The following is a 22,835-nucleotide window of genomic DNA, read 5'->3' as shown; positions in this document are numbered from 1 at the left end:
GTCACGGGTCATCATTTTTCATCAGAAAATTGATTTTTTGGACTGTAGAAAAATTTATTCAAAATGTCATTTGGATTGCGCCTCATATTGAATAACTACTTTTTAAAGCCTCAATGTGACCAAAATTGCCATATTTATAGACTTTTCTCCCACTCAGAAGCTTCTATTTCCACCAACTTCGGGCATTAAAATGACTCTAAACACACGTATTTTATTTCCAAAAGTGATAATTCACATGCAATAGTCATTTACAGTCAAAAAATGAAAAATTAAAAAATTACCTTTTTTGACCATCTGAAGAGCGTTTGACAGGTCACGGGTCATCGTTTTTCATCAGAAAATTGATTTTTTGGACTGTAGAAAAATTGATTCAAAATGTCATTTGGATTTTGCCTCATGTTGAATAACTACTTTTTAAAGCCTCAATGTGACAAAAATTGCCATTTTTACAGACTTTTTCTCCTTCTCAGAAGCTTCTATTTCGACCAATTTCAGGCATTAAAATGACTCAAAACACACTTATTTTAGTTCCAAAAGTGATAATTCACATGCAATTGTCATCTACAGTCAAAAAATTAAACGTTAAAAAATTACGATTTCAGACCATCTGGAGAAAGTTTAACTGGTCACGGGTCATCGTTTTTCATCAGAAAATTGATTTTTTGGACTGTAGAAAAATTGATTTAAAATGTCATTTGGATTGCGCCTCATGTTGAATAACTACTTTTTAAAGCCTCAATGTGACCAAAATTGCCATTTTTACAGACATTTTCTCCCACTCAGAAGCTTCTATTTTGACCAATTTCAGGCATTAAAATGACTCTAAATACACTTATTTTAGTTCCAAAATTGATAATTCACTTGCAATAGCCATTTACAGTCAAAAAATTAAACATTAAAAAATTACAATTTCTGACCATCTGGAGAAAGTTCAACAGGTCACGGGTAATCATTGTTCATCAGAAAATTGATGTTTTGGACTGTAGAAAAATTGATTCAAAATGTCATTTGGATTGTGCCTCATGTTGAATAACTACTTTTTAAAGCCTCAATGTGACAAAAATTGCCATTTTTACAGACTTTTTCTCCTTCTCAGAAGCTTCTATTTCGACCAATTTCAGGTATTAAAATGACTCTAAACACACTTATTTTAGTTCCAAAAGTGATAATTCACTTGCAATAGCCATTTACAGTCAAAAAATTAAACATTAAAAAAATTACCATTTCTGACCATCTGGAGAAAGTTCAACAGGTCACGGGTCATCATTTTTCATCAGAAAATTGATTTTTTGGACTGTAGAAAAATTTATTCAAAATGTCATTTGGATTGCGCCTCATATTGAATAACTACTTTTTAAAGCCTCAATGTGACCAAAATTGCCATTTTTATAGACTTTTCTCCCACTCAGAAGCTTCTATTTCCACCAATTTCGGGCATTAAAATGACTCTAAACACACGTATTTTATTTCCTAAAGTGATAATTCACATGCAATAGTCATTTACACTCAAAAAATGAAAAATTTAAAAATTTACCATTTTTGACCATCTGAAGAACGTTTGACAGGTCACGGGTCATCGTTTTTCATCAGAGAATTGATTTTTTGGACTGTAGAAAAATTGATTCAAAATGTCATTTGGATTGCGCCTCATGTTGAATAACTACTTTTTAAAGCCTCAATGTGACCAAAATTGCCATTTTTACAGACATTTTCTCCCACTCAGAAGCTTCTATTTCGACCAATTTCAGGCATTAAAATGACTCTAAATACACTTATTTTAGTTCCAAAATTGATAATTCACTTGCAATAGCCATTTACAGTCAAAAAATTAAACATTAAAAAATTACAATTTCTGACCATCTGGAGAAAGTTCAACAGGTCACGGGTAATCATTGTTCATCAGAAAATTGATGTTTTGGACTGTAGAAAAATTGATTCAAAATGTCATTTGGATTGTGCCTCATGTTGAATAACAACTTTTTAAAGCCTCAATGTGACAAAAATTGCCATTTTTACAGACTTTTTCTCCTTCTCAGGAGCTTCTATTTCGACCAATTTCAGGCATTAAAATTACTCTAAACACACTTATTTTAGTTCCAAAAGTGATAATTCACTTGCAATAGCCATTTACAGTCAAAAAATTAAACATTAAAAAAATTACCATTTCTGACCATCTGGAGAAAGTTCAACAGGTCACGGGTCATCATTTTTCATCAGAAAATTGATTTTTTGGACTGTAGAAAAATTGATTCAAAATGTCATTTGGATTGTGCCTCATGTTGAATAACTACTTTTTAAAGCCTCAATGTGACAAAAATTGCCATTTTTACAGACTTTTTCTCCTTCTCAGAAGCTTCTATTTCGACCAATTTCAGGCATTAAAATGACTCAAAACACACCTATTTTTGTTCCAAAAGTGATAATTCACATGCAATTGCCATCTACAGTCAAAAAATTAAACGTTAAAAAATTACGATTTCAGACCATCTGGAGAAAGTTTAACTGGTCACGGGTCATCGTTTTTCATCAGAAAATTGATTTTTTGGACTGTAGAAAAATTGATTCAAAATGTCTTTTGGATTGTGCCTCATATTGAATAACTACTTTTTAAAGCCTTAATGTGACGAAAATTGCCATTTTTACAGACTTTTTCTCCGTCTCAGAAGCTTCTATTTCGACCAATTTCAGGCATTAAAATGACTCAAAACACTCTTATTTTAGTTCCAAAAGTGATAATTCACATGCAATTGTCATTTACAGTCAAAAAATGAAAAATTAAAAAATTAACATTTCTGACCATCTGGAGAAAGTCAACAGGTCATGGGTCATTGTTTTTCATCAGAAAATGGATTTTTGGGACTGTAGAAAAATTTATTCAAAATGTCATTTGGATTATGCCTCATGTTGAATAACTACTTTTTAAAGCCTCAACGTGACAAAAATTGCCATTTTTACAGACTTTTTCTCCTTCTCAGAAGCTTCTATTTCGACCAATTTCAGGCATTAAAATGACTCTAAACACACTTATTTTAGTTCCAAAAGTGATAATTCACATGCAATAGTCATTTACAGTCAAAAAATTAAAAATAAAAAAATTTAAATTTCTGACCATCGGGAGAAAGTACAACAGGTTTTTCATCAGAAAATTGATTTTTTGGACTGTAGAAAAATTGATTCAAAATGTCATTTGGATTGTGCCTCATGTTGAATAACTACTTTTTAAAGCCTCAATGTGACGAAAATTGCCATTTTTACAGACTTTTTCTCCTACTCAGAAGCTTCTATTTCGACCAATTTCAGGCATTAAAATGACTCTAAACACACCTATTTTAGTTCCAAATGTGATAATTCACATGCAATAGTCATTTACAGTCATAAAATTAAACATTTAAAAATTACCATTTCTGACCATCTGGAGAAAGTTTGACTGGTCACGGGTCATCGTTTTTCATCAGAAAATTGATTTTTTGGACTGTAGAAAAATTGATTCAAAATGTCATTTGGATTGTGCCTCATGTTGAATAACTACTTTTTAAAGCCTCAATGTGACAAAAATTGCCATTTTTACAGACTTTTTCTCCTTCTCAGAAGCTTCTATTTCGACCAATTTCAGGCATTAAAATGACTCTAAACACACTTATTTTAGTTCCAAAAGTGATAATTCACATGCAATAGTCATTTACAGTCAAAAAATTAAAAATAAAAAAATTTAAATTTCTGACCATCGGGAGAAAGTACAACAGGTTTTTCATCAGAAAATTGATTTTTTGGACTGTAGAAAAATTGATTCAAAATGTCATTTGGATTGTGCCTCATGTTGAATAACTACTTTTTAAAGCCTCAATGTGACGAAAATTGCCATTTTTACAGACTTTTTCTCCTTCTCAGAAGCTTCTATTTCGACCAGTTTCGGGCATTAATATGACTCAAAACACACTTATTTTAGTTCCAAAAGTGATAATTCAAATGCAATTGTCATTTACAGTCAAAAAATTTAACGTTAAAAAATTACCATTTCAGACCATCTGGAGAAAGTTTAACTGGTCACGGGTCATCGTTTTTCATCAGAAAATTGATTTTTTGGACTGTAGAAAAATTGATTTAAAATGTCATTTGGATTGCGCCTCATGTTGAATAACTACTTTTTAAAGCCTCAATGTGACCAAAATTGCCATTTTTACAGACATTTTCTCCCACTCAGAAGCTTCTATTTCGACCAATTTCAGGCATTAAAATGACTCTAAATACACTTATTTTAGTTCCAAAATTGATAATTCACTTGCAATAGCCATTTACAGTCAAAAAATTAAACATTAAAAAATTACCATTTCTGACCATCTGGAGAAAGTTCAACAGGTCACGGGTAATCATTTTTCATCAGAAAGTGATGTTTTGGACTGTAGAAAAATTGATTCAAAATGTCATTTGGATTGTGCCTCATGTTGAATAACTACTTTTTAAAGCCTCAATGTGACAAAAATTGCCATTTTTACAGACTTTTTCTCCTTCTCAGAAGCTTCTATTTCGACCAATTTCAGGCATTAAAATGACTCTAAACACACTTATTTTAGTTCCAAAAGTGATAATTCACTTGCAATAGCCATTTACAGTCAAAAATATAAACATTAAAAAAATTACCATTTCTGACCATCTGGAGAAAGTTCAACAGGTCACGGGTCATCATTTTTCATCAGAAAATTGATTTTTTGGACTGTAGAAAAATTGATTCAAAATGTCATTTGGATTGCGCCTCATATTGAATAACTACTTTTTAAAGCCTCAATGTGACCAAAATTGCCATTTTTATAGACTTTTCTCCCACTCAGAAGCTTCTATTTCCACCAATTTCGGGCATTAAAATGACTCTAAACACACGTATTTTATTTCCAAAAGTGATAATTCACATGCAATAGTCATTTACAGTCAAAAAATGAAAAATTAAAAAATTACCATTTTTGACCATCTGAAGAACGTTTGACAGGTCACGGGTCATCGTTTTTCATCAGAAAATTGATTTTTTGGACTGTAGAAAAATTGATTCAAAATGTCATGTGGATTGTGCCTCATGTTGAATAACTACTTTTTAAAGCCTTAATGTGACGAAAATTGCCATTTTTACAGACTTTTTCTCCGTATCAGAAGCTTCTATTTCGAACAATTTCAGGCATTAAAATGACTCAAAACACACTTATTTTAGTTCCAAAAGTGATAATTCACATGCAATTGTCATTTACAGTCAAAAAATGAAAAATTAAAAAATTAACATTTCTGACCATCTGGAGAAAGTCAACAGGTCACGGGTCATTGTTTTTCATCAGAAAATGGATTTTTGGGACTGTAGAAAAATGTATTCAAAATGTCATTTGGATTATGCCTCATGTTGAATAACTACTTTTTAAAGCCTCAACGTGACTGAAATTGCCATTTTTATAGACTTTTTCTCCTTCTCAGAAGCTTCTATTTCGACCAATTTCAGGCATTAAAATGACTCAAAACACACTTATTTTAGTTCCAAAAGTGATAATTCACATGCAATTGTCATCTACAGTCAAAAAATTAAACGTTAAAAAATTACGATTTCAGACCATCTGGAGAAAGTTTAACTGGTCACGGGTCATTGTTTTTCATCAGAAAATGGATTTTTGGGACTGTAGAAAAATGTATTCAAAATGTCATTTGGATTGTGCCTCATGTTGAATAACTACTTTTTAAAGCCTCAACGTGACCGAAATTGCCATTTTTATAGACTTTTTCTCCTACTCAGAAGCTTCTATTTCGACCTATTTCAGGCACTAAAATGACTCTAAACACACTTATTTGAGTTCCAAAAGTGATAATTCACATGCAATAGTCATTTACAGTCAAAAAATTTAAACTAAAAAAATGAAAATTTCTGACCATCTGGAGAAAGTACAACAGGTCACGGGTCATCGTTTTTCATCAGAAAATTGATTTTTTGGACTGTAGAAAAATTGATTCAAAATGTCATTTGGATTGTGCCTCATGTTGAATAACTACTTTTTAAAGCCTCAATGTGACGAAAATTGCCATTTTTACAGACTTTTTCTCCTACTCAGAAGCTTCTATTTCGACCAATTTCAGGCATTAAAATGACTCTAAACACACCTATTTTAGTTCCAAATGTGATAATTCACATGCAATAGTCATTTACAGTCATAAAATTAAACATTTAAAAATTACCATTTCTGACCATCTGGAGAAAGTTTGACTGGTCACGGGTCATCGTTTTTCATCAGAAAATTGATTTTTTGGACTGTAGAAAAATTGATTCAAAATGTCATTTGGATTGTGCCTCATGTTGAATAACTACTTTTTAAAGCCTCAATGTGACAAAAATTGCCATTTTTACAGACTTTTTCTCCTTCTCAGAAGCTTCTATTTCGACCAATTTCAGGCATTAAAATGACTCAAAACACACCTATTTTTGTTCCAAAAGTGATAATTCACATGCAATTGCCATCTACAGTCAAAAAATTAAACGTTAAAAAATTACGATTTCAGACCATCTGGAGAAAGTTTAACTGGTCACGGGTCATCGTTTTTCATCAGAAAATTGATTTTTTGGACTGTAGAAAAATTGATTCAAAATGTCTTTTGGATTGTGCCTCATATTGAATAACTACTTTTTAAAGCCTTAATGTGACGAAAATTGCCATTTTTACAGACTTTTTCTCTGTCTCAGAAGCTTCTATTTCGACCAATTTCAGGCATTAAAATGACTCAAAACACTCTTATTTTAGTTCCAAAAGTGATAATTCACATGCAATTGTCATTTACAGTCAAAAAATGAAAAATTAAAAAATTAACATTTCTGACCATCTGGAGAAAGTCAACAGGTCATGGGTCATTGTTTTTCATCAGAAAATGGATTTTTGGGACTGTAGAAAAATTTATTCAAAATGTCATTTGGATTATGCCTCATGTTGAATAACTACTTTTTAAAGCCTCAACGTGACAAAAATTGCCATTTTTACAGACTTTTTCTCCTTCTCAGAAGCTTCTATTTCGACCAATTTCAGGCATTAAAATGACTCTAAACACACTTATTTTAGTTCCAAAAGTGATAATTCACATGCAATAGTCATTTACAGTCAAAAAATTAAAAATAAAAAAATTTAAATTTCTGACCATCGGGAGAAAGTACAACAGGTTTTTCATCAGAAAATTGATTTTTTGGACTGTAGAAAAATTGATTCAAAATGTCATTTGGATTGTGCCTCATGTTGAATAACTACTTTTTAAAGCCTCAATGTGACGAAAATTGCCATTTTTACAGACTTTTTCTCCTTCTCAGAAGCTTCTATTTCGACCAGTTTCGGGCATTAATATGACTCAAAACACACTTATTTTAGTTCCAAAAGTGATAATTCAAATGCAATTGTCATTTACAGTCAAAAAATTTAACGTTAAAAAATTACCATTTCAGACCATCTGGAGAAAGTTTAACAGGTCACGGGTCATCGTTTTTCATCAGAAAATAGATTTTTTGGACTGTAGAAAAATTGATTTAAAATGTCATTTGGATTGCGCCTCATGTTGAATAACTACTTTTTAAAGCCTCAATGTGACCAAAATTGCCATTTTTACAGACATTTTCTCCCACTCAGAAGCTTCTATTTCGACCAATTTCAGGCATTAAAATGACTCTAAATACACTTATTTTAGTTCCAAAATTGATAATTCACTTGCAATAGCCATTTACAGTCAAAAAATTAAACATTAAAAAATTACCATTTCTGACCATCTGGAGAAAGTTCAACAGGTCACGGGTAATCATTTTTCATCAGAAAATTGATGTTTTGGACTGTAGAAAAATTGATTCAAAATGTCATTTGGATTGTGCCTCATGTTGAATAACTACTTTTTAAAGCCTCAATGTGACAAAAATTGCCATTTTTACAGACTTTTTCTCCTTCTCAGAAGCTTCTATTTCGACCAATTTCAGGCATTAAAATGACTCTAAACACACTTATTTTAGTTCCAAAAGTGATAATTCACTTGCAATAGCCATTTACAGTCAAAAATATAAACATTAAAAAAATTACCATTTCTGACCATCTGGAGAAAGTTCAACAGGTCACGGGTCATCATTTTTCATCAGAAAATTGATTTTTTGGACTGTAGAAAAATTGATTCAAAATGTCATTTGGATTGCGCCTCATATTGAATAACTACTTTTTAAAGCCTCAATGTGACCAAAATTGCCATTTTTATAGACTTTTCTCCCACTCAGAAGCTTCTATTTCCACCAATTTCGGGCATTAAAATGACTCTAAACACACCTATTTTATTTCCAAAAGTGATAATTCACATGCAATAGTCATTTACAGTCAAAAAATGAAAAATTAAAAAATTACCATTTTTGACCATCTGAAGAACGTTTGACAGGTCACGGGTCATCGTTTTTCATCAGAAAATTGATTTTTTGGACTGTAGAAAAATTGATTCAAAATGTCATGTGGATTGTGCCTCATGTTGAATAACTACTTTTTAAAGCCTTAATGTGACGAAAATTGCCATTTTTACAGACTTTTTCTCCGTATCAGAAGCTTCTATTTCGAACAATTTCAGGCATTAAAATGACTCAAAACACACTTATTTTAGTTCCAAAAGTGATAATTCACATGCAATTGTCATTTACAGTCAAAAAATGAAAAATTAAAAAATTTACATTTCTGACCATCTGGAGAAAGTCAACAGGTCACGGGTCATTGTTTTTCATCAGAAAATGGATTTTTGGGACTGTAGAAAAATTTATTCAAAATGTCATTTGGATTATGCCTCATGTTGAATAACTACTTTTTAAAGCCTCAATGTGACCAAAATTGCCATTTTTACAGACATTTTCTCCCACTCAGAAGCTTCTATTTTGACCAATTTCAGGCATTAAAATGACTCTAAATACACTTATTTTAGTTCCAAAATTGATAATTCACTTGCAATAGCCATTTACAGTCAAAAAATTAAACATTAAAAAAATTACCATTTCTGACCATCTGGAGAAAGTTCAACAGGTCACGGGTAATCATTGTTCATCAGAAAATTGATGTTTTGGACTGTAGAAAAATTGATTCAAAATGTCATTTGGATTGTGCCTCATGTTGAATAACAACTTTTTAAAGCCTCAATGTGACAAAAATTGCCATTTTTACAGACTTTTTCTCCTTCTCAGGAGCTTCTATTTCGACCAATTTCAGGCATTAAAATTACTCTAAACACACTTATTTTAGTTCCAAAAGTGATAATTCACTTGCAATAGCCATTTACAGTCAAAAAATTAAACATTAAAAAAATTACCATTTCTGACCATCTGGAGAAAGTTCAACAGGTCACGGGTCATCATTTTTCATCAGAAAATTGATTTTTTGGACTGTAGAAAAATTGATTCAAAATGTCATTTGGATTGTGCCTCATGTTGAATAACTACTTTTTAAAGCCTCAATGTGACAAAAATTGCCATTTTTACAGACTTTTTCTCCTTCTCAGAAGCTTCTATTTCGACCAATTTCAGGCATTAAAATGACTCAAAACACACTTATTTTAGTTCCAAAAGTGATAATTCACATGCAATTGTCATCTACAGTCAAAAAATTAAACGTTAAAAAATTACGATTTCAGACCATCTGGAGAAAGTTTAACTGGTCACGGGTCATTGTTTTTCATCAGAAAATGGATTTTTGGGACTGTAGAAAAATGTATTCAAAATGTCATTTGGATTGTGCCTCATGTTGAATAACTACTTTTTAAAGCCTCAACGTGACCGAAATTGCCATTTTTATAGACTTTTTCTCCTACTCAGAAGCTTCTATTTCGACCTATTTCAGGCACTAAAATGACTCTAAACACACTTATTTGAGTTCCAAAAGTGATAATTCACATGCAATAGTCATTTACAGTCAAAAAATTTAAACTAAAAAAATGAAAATTTCTGACCATATGGAGAAAGTACAACAGGTCACGGGGCATCGTTTTTCATCAGAAAATTGATTTTTTGGACTGTAGAAAAATTGATTCAAAATGTCATTTGGATTGTGCCTCATGTTGAATAACTACTTTTTAAAGCCTCAATGTGACGAAAATTGCCATTTTTACAGACTTTTTCTCCTACTCAGAAGCTTCTATTTCGACCAATTTCAGGCATTAAAATGACTCTAAACACACCTATTTTAGTTCCAAATGTGATAATTCACATGCAATAGTCATTTACAGTCATAAAATTAAACATTTAAAAATTACCATTTCTGACCATCTGGAGAAAGTTTGACTGGTCACGGGTCATCGTTTTTCATCAGAAAATTGATTTTTTGGACTGTAGAAAAATTGATTCAAAATGTCATTTGGATTGTGCCTCATGTTGAATAACTACTTTTTAAAGCCTCAATGTGACAAAAATTGCCATTTTTACAGACTTTTTCTCCTTCTCAGAAGCTTCTATTTCGACCAATTTCAGGCATTAAAATGACTCAAAACACACCTATTTTTGTTCCAAAAGTGATAATTCACATGCAATTGCCATCTACAGTCAAAAAATTAAACGTTAAAAAATTACGATTTCAGACCATCTGGAGAAAGTTTAACTGGTCACGGGTCATCGTTTTTCATCAGAAAATTGATTTTTTGGACTGTAGAAAAATTGATTCAAAATGTCTTTTGGATTGTGCCTCATATTGAATAACTACTTTTTAAAGCCTTAATGTGACGAAAATTGCCATTTTTACAGACTTTTTCTCCGTCTCAGAAGCTTCTATTTCGACCAATTTCAGGCATTAAAATGACTCAAAACACTCTTATTTTAGTTCCAAAAGTGATAATTCACATGCAATTGTCATTTACAGTCAAAAAATGAAAAATTAAAAAATTAACATTTCTGACCATCTGGAGAAAGTCAACAGGTCATGGGTCATTGTTTTTCATCAGAAAATGGATTTTTGGGACTGTAGAAAAATTTATTCAAAATGTCATTTGGATTATGCCTCATGTTGAATAACTACTTTTTAAAGCCTCAACGTGACAAAAATTGCCATTTTTACAGACTTTTTCTCCTTCTCAGAAGCTTCTATTTCGACCAATTTCAGGCATTAAAATGACTCTAAACACACTTATTTTAGTTCCAAAAGTGATAATTCACATGCAATAGTCATTTACAGTCAAAAAATTAAAAATAAAAAAATTTAAATTTCTGACCATCGGGAGAAAGTACAACAGGTTTTTCATCAGAAAATTGATTTTTTGGACTGTAGAAAAATTGATTCAAAATGTCATTTGGATTGTGCCTCATGTTGAATAACTACTTTTTAAAGCCTCAATGTGACGAAAATTGCCATTTTTACAGACTTTTTCTCCTACTCAGAAGCTTCTATTTCGACCAATTTCAGGCATTAAAATGACTCTAAACACACCTATTTTAGTTCCAAATGTGATAATTCACATGCAATAGTCATTTACAGTCATAAAATTAAACATTTAAAAATTACCATTTCTGACCATCTGGAGAAAGTTTGACTGGTCACGGGTCATCGTTTTTCATCAGAAAATTGATTTTTTGGACTGTAGAAAAATTGATTCAAAATGTCATTTGGATTGTGCCTCATGTTGAATAACTACTTTTTAAAGCCTCAATGTGACAAAAATTGCCATTTTTACAGACTTTTTCTCCTTCTCAGAAGCTTCTATTTCGACCAATTTCAGGCATTAAAATGACTCTAAACACACTTATTTTAGTTCCAAAAGTGATAATTCACATGCAATAGTCATTTACAGTCAAAAAATTAAAAATAAAAAAATTTAAATTTCTGACCATCGGGAGAAAGTACAACAGGTTTTTCATCAGAAAATTGATTTTTTGGACTGTAGAAAAATTGATTCAAAATGTCATTTGGATTGTGCCTCATGTTGAATAACTACTTTTTAAAGCCTCAATGTGACGAAAATTGCCATTTTTACAGACTTTTTCTCCTTCTCAGAAGCTTCTATTTCGACCAGTTTCGGGCATTAATATGACTCAAAACACACTTATTTTAGTTCCAAAAGTGATAATTCAAATGCAATTGTCATTTACAGTCAAAAAATTTAACGTTAAAAAATTACCATTTCAGACCATCTGGAGAAAGTTTAACTGGTCACGGGTCATCGTTTTTCATCAGAAAATTGATTTTTTGGACTGTAGAAAAATTGATTTAAAATGTCATTTGGATTGCGCCTCATGTTGAATAACTACTTTTTAAAGCCTCAATGTGACCAAAATTGCCATTTTTACAGACATTTTCTCCCACTCAGAAGCTTCTATTTCGACCAATTTCAGGCATTAAAATGACTCTAAATATACTTATTTTAGTTCCAAAATTGATAATTCACTTGCAATAGCCATTTACAGTCAAAAAATTAAACATTAAAAAATTACCATTTCTGACCATCTGGAGAAAGTTCAACAGGTCACGGGTAATCATTTTTCATCAGAAAGTGATGTTTTGGACTGTAGAAAAATTGATTCAAAATGTCATTTGGATTGTGCCTCATGTTGAATAACTACTTTTTAAAGCCTCAATGTGACAAAAATTGCCATTTTTACAGACTTTTTCTCCTTCTCAGAAGCTTCTATTTCGACCAATTTCAGGCATTAAAATGACTCTAAACACACTTATTTTAGTTCCAAAAGTGATAATTCACTTGCAATAGCCATTTACAGTCAAAAATATAAACATTAAAAAAATTACCATTTCTGACCATCTGGAGAAAGTTCAACAGGTCACGGGTCATCATTTTTCATCAGAAAATTGATTTTTTGGACTGTAGAAAAATTGATTCAAAATGTCATTTGGATTGCGCCTCATATTGAATAACTACTTTTTAAAGCCTCAATGTGACCAAAATTGCCATTTTTATAGACTTTTCTCCCACTCAGAAGCTTCTATTTCCACCAATTTCGGGCATTAAAATGACTCTAAACACACGTATTTTATTTCCAAAAGTGATAATTCACATGCAATAGTCATTTACAGTCAAAAAATGAAAAATTAAAAAATTACCATTTTTGACCATCTGAAGAACGTTTGACAGGTCACGGGTCATCGTTTTTCATCAGAAAATTGATTTTTTGGACTGTAGAAAAATTGATTCAAAATGTCATGTGGATTGTGCCTCATGTTGAATAACTACTTTTTAAAGCCTTAATGTGACGAAAATTGCCATTTTTACAGACTTTTTCTCCGTATCAGAAGCTTCTATTTCGAACAATTTCAGGCATTAAAATGACTCAAAACACACTTATTTTAGTTCCAAAAGTGATAATTCACATGCAATTGTCATTTACAGTCAAAAAATGAAAAATTAAAAAATTAACATTTCTGACCATCTGGAGAAAGTCAACAGGTCACGGGTCATTGTTTTTCATCAGAAAATGGATTTTTGGGACTGTAGAAAAATTTATTCAAAATGTCATTTGGATTATGCCTCATGTTGAATAACTACTTTTTAAAGCCTCAACGTGACTGAAATTGCCATTTTTATAGACTTTTTCTCCTTCTCAGAAGCTTCTATTTCGACCAATTTCAGGCATTAAAATGACTCAAAACACACTTATTTTAGTTCCAAAAGTGATAATTCACATGCAATTGTCATCTACAGTCAAAAAATTAAACGTTAAAAAATTACGATTTCAGACCATCTGGAGAAAGTTTAACTGGTCACGGGTCATTGTTTTTCATCAGAAAATGGATTTTTGGGACTGTAGAAAAATGTATTCAAAATGTCATTTGGATTGTGCCTCATGTTGAATAACTACTTTTTAAAGCCTCAACGTGACCGAAATTGCCATTTTTATAGACTTTTTCTCCTACTCAGAAGCTTCTATTTCGACCTATTTCAGGCACTAAAATGACTCTAAACACACTTATTTGAGTTCCAAAAGTGATAATTCACATGCAATAGTCATTTACAGTCAAAAAATTTAAACTAAAAAAATGAAAATTTCTGACCATCTGGAGAAAGTACAACAGGTCACGGGTCATCGTTTTTCATCAGAAAATTGATTTTTTGGACTGTAGAAAAATTGATTCAAAATGTCATTTGGATTGTGCCTCATGTTGAATAACTACTTTTTAAAGCCTCAATGTGACGAAAATAGCCATTTTTACAGACTTTTTCTCCTACTCAGAAGCTTCTATTTCGACCAATTTCAGGCATTAAAATGACTCTAAACACACCTATTTTAGTTCCAAATGTGATAATTCACATGCAATAGTCATTTACAGTCATAAAATTAAACATTTAAAAATTACCATTTCTGACTATCTGGAGAAAGTTTGACTGGTCACGGGTAATCGTTTTTCATCAGAAAATTGATTTTTTGGACTCTAGAAAAATTGATTCAAAATGTCATTTGGATTGTGCCTCATGTTGAATAACTACTTTTTAAAGCCTCAATGTGACAAAAATTGCCATTTTTACAGACTTTTTCTCCTTCTCAGAAGCTTCTATTTCGACCAATTTCAGGCATTAAAATGACTCAAAACACACCTATTTTTGTTCCAAAAGTGATAATTCACATGCAATTGCCATCTACAGTCAAAAAATTAAACGTTAAAAAATTACGATTTCAGACCATCTGGAGAAAGTTTAACTGGTCACGGGTCATCGTTTTTCATCAGAAAATTGATTTTTTGGACTGTAGAAAAATTGATTCAAAATGTCTTTTGGATTGTGCCTCATATTGAATAACTACTTTTTAAAGCCTTAATGTGACGAAAATTGCCATTTTTACAGACTTTTTCTCCGTCTCAGAAGCTTCTATTTCGACCAATTTCAGGCATTAAAATGACTCAAAACACTCTTATTTTAGTTCCAAAAGTGATAATTCACATGCAATTGTCATTTACAGTCAAAAAATGAAAAATTAAAAAATTAACATTTCTGACCATCTGGAGAAAGTCAACAGGTCATGGGTCATTGTTTTTCATCAGAAAATGGATTTTTGGGACTGTAGAAAAATTTATTCAAAATGTCATTTGGATTATGCCTCATGTTGAATAACTACTTTTTAAAGCCTCAACGTGACAAAAATTGCCATTTTTACAGACTTTTTCTCCTTCTCAGAAGCTTCTATTTCGACCAATTTCAGGCATTAAAATGACTCTAAACACACTTATTTTAGTTCCAAAAGTGATAATTCACATGCAATAGTCATTTACAGTCAAAAAATTAAAAATAAAAAAATTTAAATTTCTGACCATCGGGAGAAAGTACAACAGGTTTTTCATCAGAAAATTGATTTTTTGGACTGTAGAAAAATTGATTCAAAATGTCATTTGGATTGTGCCTCATGTTGAATAACTACTTTTTAAAGCCTCAATGTGACGAAAATTGCCATTTTTACAGACTTTTTCTCCTTCTCAGAAGCTTCTATTTCGACCAGTTTCGGGCATTAATATGACTCAAAACACACTTATTTTAGTTCCAAAAGTGATAATTCAAATGCAATTGTCATTTACAGTCAAAAAATTTAACGTTAAAAAATTACCATTTCAGACCATCTGGAGAAAGTTTAACAGGTCACGGGTCATCGTTTTTCATCAGAAAATAGATTTTTTGGACTGTAGAAAAATTGATTTAAAATGTCATTTGGATTGCGCCTCATGTTGAATAACTACTTTTTAAAGCCTCAATGTGACCAAAATTGCCATTTTTACAGACATTTTCTCCCACTCAGAAGCTTCTATTTCGACCAATTTCAGGCATTAAAATGACTCTAAATACACTTATTTTAGTTCCAAAATTGATAATTCACTTGCAATAGCCATTTACAGTCAAAAAATTAAACATTAAAAAATTACCATTTCTGACCATCTGGAGAAAGTTCAACAGGTCACGGGTAATCATTTTTCATCAGAAAATTGATGTTTTGGACTGTAGAAAAATTGATTCAAAATGTCATTTGGATTGTGCCTCATGTTGAATAACTACTTTTTAAAGCCTCAATGTGACAAAAATTGCCATTTTTACAGACTTTTTCTCCTTCTCAGAAGCTTCTATTTCGACCAATTTCAGGCATTAAAATGACTCTAAACACACTTATTTTAGTTCCAAAAGTGATAATTCACTTGCAATAGCCATTTACAGTCAAAAATATAAACATTAAAAAAATTACCATTTCTGACCATCTGGAGAAAGTTCAACAGGTCACGGGTCATCATTTTTCATCAGAAAATTGATTTTTTGGACTGTAGAAAAATTGATTCAAAATGTCATTTGGATTGCGCCTCATATTGAATAACTACTTTTTAAAGCCTCAATGTGACCAAAATTGCCATTTTTATAGACTTTTCTCCCACTCAGAAGCTTCTATTTCCACCAATTTCGGGCATTAAAATGACTCTAAACACACCTATTTTATTTCCAAAAGTGATAATTCACATGCAATAGTCATTTACAGTCAAAAAATGAAAAATTAAAAAATTACCATTTTTGACCATCTGAAGAACGTTTGACAGGTCACGGGTCATCGTTTTTCATCAGAAAATTGATTTTTTGGACTGTAGAAAAATTGATTCAAAATGTCATGTGGATTGTGCCTCATGTTGAATAACTACTTTTTAAAGCCTTAATGTGACGAAAATTGCCATTTTTACAGACTTTTTCTCCGTATCAGAAGCTTCTATTTCGAACAATTTCAGGCATTAAAATGACTCAAAACACACTTATTTTAGTTCCAAAAGTGATAATTCACATGCAATTGTCATTTACAGTCAAAAAATGAAAAATTAAAAAATTTACATTTCTGACCATCTGGAGAAAGTCAACAGGTCACGGGTCATTGTTTTTCATCAGAAAATGGATTTTTGGGACTGTAGAAAAATTTATTCAAAATGTCATTTGGATTATGCCTCATGTTGAATAACTACTTTTTAAAGCCTCAACGTGACTGAAATTGCCATTTTTATAGACTTTTTCTCCTACTCAGAAGCTTCTATTTTGACCAATTTCAGGCACTAAAATGACTCTAAACACACTTATTTTAGTTCCAAAAGTGATAATTCACATGCAATAGTCATTTACAGTCAAAAAATTAAAAATTAAAAAATTTAAATTTCTGACCATCTGGAGAAAGTACAACAGGTCACGGGTCATCGTTTTTCATCAGAAAATTGATTTTTTGGACTGTAGAAAAATTGATTCAAAATGTCATTTGGATTGTGCCTCATGTTGAATAACTACTTTTTAAAGCCTCAATGTGACAAAAATTGCCATTTTTACAGACTTTTTCTCCTTCTCAGAAGCTTCTATTTCGACCAATTTCAGGCATTAAAATTACTCTAAACACACTTATTTGAGTTCCAAAAGTGATAATTCACTTGCAATAGCCATTTACAGTCAAAAAATTAAACATTAAAAAAATTACCATTTCTGACCATCTGGAGAAAGTTCAACAGGTCACGGGTCATCATTTTTCATCAGAAAATTGATTTTTTGGACTGTAGAAAAATTGATTCAAAATGTCATTTGGATTGCGCCTCATATTGAATAACTACTTTTTAAAGCCTCAATGTGACCAAAATTGCCATATTTATAGACTTTTCTCCCACTCAGAAGCTTCTATTTCCACCAATTTCGGGCATTAAAATGACTCTAAACACACGTATTTTATTTCCAAAAGTGATAATTCACATGCAATAGTCATTTACAGTCAAAAAATGAAAAATTAAAAAATTACCTTTTTTGACCATCTGAAGAGCGTTTGACAGGTCACGGGTCATCGTTTTTCATCAGAAAATTGATTTTTTGGACTGTAGAAAAATTGATTCAAAATGTCATTTGGATTTTGCCTCATGTTGAATAACTACTTTTTAAAGCCTCAATGTGACAAAAATTGCCATTTTTACAGACTTTTTCTCCTTCTCAGAAGCTTCTATTTCGACCAATTTCAGGCATTAAAATGACTCAAAACACACTTATTTTAGTTCCAAAAGTGATAATTCACATGCAATTGCCATCTACAGTCAAAAAATTAAACGTTAAAAAATTATGATTTCAGACCATCTGGAGAAAGTTTAACTGGTCACGGGTCATCGTTTTTCATCAGAAAATTGATTTTTTGGACTGTAGAAAAATTGATTCAAAATGTCTTTTGGATTGTGCCTCATATTGAATAACTACTTTTTAAAGCCTTAATGTGACGAAAATTGCCATTTTTACAGACTTTTTCTCCGTCTCAGAAGCTTCTATTTCGACCAATTTCAGGCATTAAAATGACTCAAAACACTCTTATTTTAGTTCCAAAAGTGATAATTCACATGCAATTGTCATTTACAGTCAAAAAATGAAAAATTAAAAAATTAACATTTCTGACCATCTGGAGAAAGTCAACAGGTCATGGGTCATTGTTTTTCATCAGAAAATGGATTTTTGGGACTGTAGAAAAATTTATTCAAAATGTCATTTGGATTATGCCTCATGTTGAATAACTACTTTTTAAAGCCTCAACGTGACAAAAATTGCCATTTTTACAGACTTTTTCTCCTTCTCAGAAGCTTCTATTTCGACCAATTTCAGGCATTAAAATGACTCTAAACACACTTATTTTAGTTCCAAAAGTGATAATTCACATGCAATAGTCATTTACAGTCAAAAAATTAAAAATAAAAAAATTTAAATTTCTGACCATCGGGAGAAAGTACAACAGGTTTTTCATCAGAAAATTGATTTTTTGGACTGTAGAAAAATTGATTCAAAATGTCATTTGGATTGTGCCTCATGTTGAATAACTACTTTTTAAAGCCTCAATGTGACGAAAATTGCCATTTTTACAGACTTTTTCTCCTACTCAGAAGCTTCTATTTCGACCAATTTCAGGCATTAAAATGACTCTAAACACACCTATTTTAGTTCCAAATGTGATAATTCACATGCAATAGTCATTTACAGTCATAAAATTAAACATTTAAAAATTACCATTTCTGACCATCTGGAGAAAGTTTGACTGGTCACGGGTCATCGTTTTTCATCAGAAAATTGATTTTTTGGACTGTAGAAAAATTGATTCAAAATGTCATTTGGATTGTGCCTCATGTTGAATAACTACTTTTTAAAGCCTCAATGTGACAAAAATTGCCATTTTTACAGACTTTTTCTCCTTCTCAGAAGCTTCTATTTCGACCAATTTCAGGCATTAAAATGACTCTAAACACACTTATTTTAGTTCCAAAAGTGATAATTCACATGCAATAGTCATTTACAGTCAAAAAATTAAAAATAAAAAAATTTAAATTTCTGACCATCGGGAGAAAGTACAACAGGTTTTTCATCAGAAAATTGATTTTTTGGACTGTAGAAAAATTGATTCAAAATGTCATTTGGATTGTGCCTCATGTTGAATAACTACTTTTTAAAGCCTCAATGTGACGAAAATTGCCATTTTTACAGACTTTTTCTCCTTCTCAGAAGCTTCTATTTCGACCAGTTTCGGGCATTAATATGACTCAAAACACACTTATTTTAGTTCCAAAAGTGATAATTCAAATGCAATTGTCATTTACAGTCAAAAAATTTAACGTTAAAAAATTACCATTTCAGACCATCTGGAGAAAGTTTAACTGGTCACGGGTCATCGTTTTTCATCAGAAAATTGATTTTTTGGACTGTAGAAAAATTGATTTAAAATGTCATTTGGATTGCGCCTCATGTTGAATAACTACTTTTTAAAGCCTCAATGTGACCAAAATTGCCATTTTTACAGACATTTTCTCCCACTCAGAAGCTTCTATTTCGACCAATTTCAGGCATTAAAATGACTCTAAATATACTTATTTTAGTTCCAAAATTGATAATTCACTTGCAATAGCCATTTACAGTCAAAAAATTAAACATTAAAAAATTACCATTTCTGACCATCTGGAGAAAGTTCAACAGGTCACGGGTAATCATTTTTCATCAGAAAGTGATGTTTTGGACTGTAGAAAAATTGATTCAAAATGTCATTTGGATTGTGCCTCATGTTGAATAACTACTTTTTAAAGCCTCAATGTGACAAAAATTGCCATTTTTACAGACTTTTTCTCCTTCTCAGAAGCTTCTATTTCGACCAATTTCAGGCATTAAAATGACTCTAAACACACTTATTTTAGTTCCAAAAGTGATAATTCACTTGCAATAGCCATTTACAGTCAAAAATATAAACATTAAAAAAATTACCATTTCTGACCATCTGGAGAAAGTTCAACAGGTCACGGGTCATCATTTTTCATCAGAAAATTGATTTTTTGGACTGTAGAAAAATTGATTCAAAATGTCATTTGGATTGCGCCTCATATTGAATAACTACTTTTTAAAGCCTCAATGTGACCAAAATTGCCATTTTTATAGACTTTTCTCCCACTCAGAAGCTTCTATTTCCACCAATTTCGGGCATTAAAATGACTCTAAACACACGTATTTTATTTCCAAAAGTGATAATTCACATGCAATAGTCATTTACAGTCAAAAAATGAAAAATTAAAAAATTACCATTTTTGACCATCTGAAGAACGTTTGACAGGTCACGGGTCATCGTTTTTCATCAGAAAATTGATTTTTTGGACTGTAGAAAAATTGATTCAAAATGTCATGTGGATTGTGCCTCATGTTGAATAACTACTTTTTAAAGCCTTAATGTGACGAAAATTGCCATTTTTACAGACTTTTTCTCCGTATCAGAAGCTTCTATTTCGAACAATTTCAGGCATTAAAATGACTCAAAACACACTTATTTTAGTTCCAAAAGTGATAATTCACATGCAATTGTCATTTACAGTCAAAAAATGAAAAATTAAAAAATTAACATTTCTGACCATCTGGAGAAAGTCAACAGGTCACGGGTCATTGTTTTTCATCAGAAAATGGATTTTTGGGACTGTAGAAAAATTTATTCAAAATGTCATTTGGATTATGCCTCATGTTGAATAACTACTTTTTAAAGCCTCAACGTGACTGAAATTGCCATTTTTATAGACTTTTTCTCCTTCTCAGAAGCTTCTATTTCGACCAATTTCAGGCATTAAAATGACTCAAAACACACTTATTTTAGTTCCAAAAGTGATAATTCACATGCAATTGTCATCTACAGTCAAAAAATTAAACGTTAAAAAATTACGATTTCAGACCATCTGGAGAAAGTTTAACTGGTCACGGGTCATTGTTTTTCATCAGAAAATGGATTTTTGGGACTGTAGAAAAATGTATTCAAAATGTCATTTGGATTGTGCCTCATGTTGAATAACTACTTTTTAAAGCCTCAACGTGACCGAAATTGCCATTTTTATAGACTTTTTCTCCTACTCAGAAGCTTCTATTTCGACCTATTTCAGGCACTAAAATGACTCTAAACACACTTATTTGAGTTCCAAAAGTGATAATTCACATGCAATAGTCATTTACAGTCAAAAAATTTAAACTAAAAAAATGAAAATTTCTGACCATCTGGAGAAAGTACAACAGGTCACGGGTCATCGTTTTTCATCAGAAAATTGATTTTTTGGACTGTAGAAAAATTGATTCAAAATGTCATTTGGATTGTGCCTCATGTTGAATAACTACTTTTTAAAGCCTCAATGTGACGAAAATAGCCATTTTTACAGACTTTTTCTCCTACTCAGAAGCTTCTATTTCGACCAATTTCAGGCATTAAAATGACTCTAAACACACCTATTTTAGTTCCAAATGTGATAATTCACATGCAATAGTCATTTACAGTCATAAAATTAAACATTTAAAAATTACCATTTCTGACTATCTGGAGAAAGTTTGACTGGTCACGGGTCATCGTTTTTCATCAGAAAATTGATTTTTTGGACTCTAGAAAAATTGATTCAAAATGTCATTTGGATTGTGCCTCATGTTGAATAACTACTTTTTAAAGCCTCAATGTGACAAAAATTGCCATTTTTACAGACTTTTTCTCCTTCTCAGAAGCTTCTATTTCGACCAATTTCAGGCATTAAAATGACTCAAAACACACCTATTTTTGTTCCAAAAGTGATAATTCACATGCAATTGCCATCTACAGTCAAAAAATTAAACGTTAAAAAATTACGATTTCAGACCATCTGGAGAAAGTTTAACTGGTCACGGGTCATCGTTTTTCATCAGAAAATTGATTTTTTGGACTGTAGAAAAATTGATTCAAAATGTCTTTTGGATTGTGCCTCATATTGAATAACTACTTTTTAAAGCCTTAATGTGACGAAAATTGCCATTTTTACAGACTTTTTCTCCGTCTCAGAAGCTTCTATTTCGACCAATTTCAGGCATTAAAATGACTCAAAACACTCTTATTTTAGTTCCAAAAGTGATAATTCACATGCAATTGTCATTTACAGTCAAAAAATGAAAAATTAAAAAATTAACATTTCTGACCATCTGGAGAAAGTCAACAGGTCATGGGTCATTGTTTTTCATCAGAAAATGGATTTTTGGGACTGTAGAAAAATTTATTCAAAATGTCATTTGGATTATGCCTCATGTTGAATAACTACTTTTTAAAGCCTCAACGTGACAAAAATTGCCATTTTTACAGACTTTTTCTCCTTCTCAGAAGCTTCTATTTCGACCAATTTCAGGCATTAAAATGACTCTAAACACACTTATTTTAGTTCCAAAAGTGATAATTCACATGCAATAGTCATTTACAGTCAAAAAATTAAAAATAAAAAAATTTAAATTTCTGACCATCGGGAGAAAGTACAACAGGTTTTTCATCAGAAAATTGATTTTTTGGACTGTAGAAAAATTGATTCAAAATGTCATTTGGATTGTGCCTCATGTTGAATAACTACTTTTTAAAGCCTCAA

Source organism: Triturus cristatus, chromosome 9, assembly GCF_964204655.1.
Source record: "Triturus cristatus chromosome 9, aTriCri1.1, whole genome shotgun sequence".
Lineage (NCBI taxonomy): Eukaryota > Metazoa > Chordata > Amphibia > Caudata > Salamandridae > Triturus > Triturus cristatus.
This window is presented reverse-complemented; position numbering follows the sequence as displayed.